This window comes from Salmo salar, chromosome 14 (assembly GCF_965601325.2).
Source record: "Salmo salar chromosome 14, fSalSal1, whole genome shotgun sequence".
NCBI lineage: Eukaryota > Metazoa > Chordata > Actinopteri > Salmoniformes > Salmonidae > Salmo > Salmo salar.
In genome coordinates this window covers 58,423,893-58,425,000 of record NC_138304.1, presented here as the reverse complement: position 1 = coordinate 58,425,000, position 1,108 = coordinate 58,423,893, and positions in this window count along the sequence as shown.

Genomic DNA, 1,108 nt, shown 5'->3' with positions numbered 1-1,108 from the left:
CCCTCACCACCTGGGGGCGGCCCGTCAGGAAGTTCAAGATCCAGTTTAGAGGGGGGTGTTTAGTCCCAGGGACCAAAGCTTAGTGATGAGCTTGGAGGGGACTATGGTGTTAAACGCTGAGCTGTAGTCAATGAACAGCATTCTCACATAGATAGGTGTTCCTCTTGTCCAGGTGGGTAGAGGGCAGTGTGTAGTTCAACAGAGATTGCATCGTCTATAGATCTGTTAGGGTATCTGGGATGATGGAGTTGATGTAACCAGCCTTTCAAAGTACTTCATGATTATAGATGCTTCAGGTCGGTACTAATTGTGGCAGGTAACCTTAGAGTTCACGTGGTCAGCTTCAGACTGGGATAAGGAGAGGTTGAGAATGACGTGAATATTCCTGCCAGCTGTTCTGCGCTGGGAATGCCCCCTGGAATACCGTCCGGCCCTTTGCCTTATGAGTGTTGACCTGACTAAAAACTGTACTAATGTCTGCCACGGAGGGCGAGATATGCCAGTCACCGGGGGACCTCGTGCATGGCCCGGTGTTGTTTTTGTCGAAGTGTGCATAAAATGCATTGAGTTAATCTGGTAGAGAAGCATTGTTCGGCAGATCCCTGCCACACCTGGTGGGTCGTCGGCGGGCGTAATAGGATTGCCACCTTTGCTCATATATTGTCCTTTTGCTTGTTTGATGGCTCTGCGGAGGTTGTAGCGGGACTTCTGGTACTTGTTCCTGTCCTCAGCTGTAGCCTCGGGGTTGGCTATGATAGTCCTGAAATGTCCTTTAGTTTATCACCAACCTCAGTGTTAATCCAGGGTTTTTAATTGGGGAAGCAGTGAATCTTCACTGTAGGGACAACGTCAGCGATGCATTTCCTAATGTAGCCGGTGACGGAAGTGATTAGCTCGTTGATGCTATTGGCGGAGTCCCAGAACATATTCCAGTCAGTGCTAGCAAATCTCTTGTAGCATAGCCTCCGATTTGAGGACCATTTCTCAACGGCGCGTGTCATGGGGTACTTCCTGTTTGAACTTCTGCTTGTAAACAGGAAGCAGTAGTAGAGGGACGATGGAGCGCCTTATATGCATGCTTGTGGGTAAAGTAACAGAGCTCTAAGAC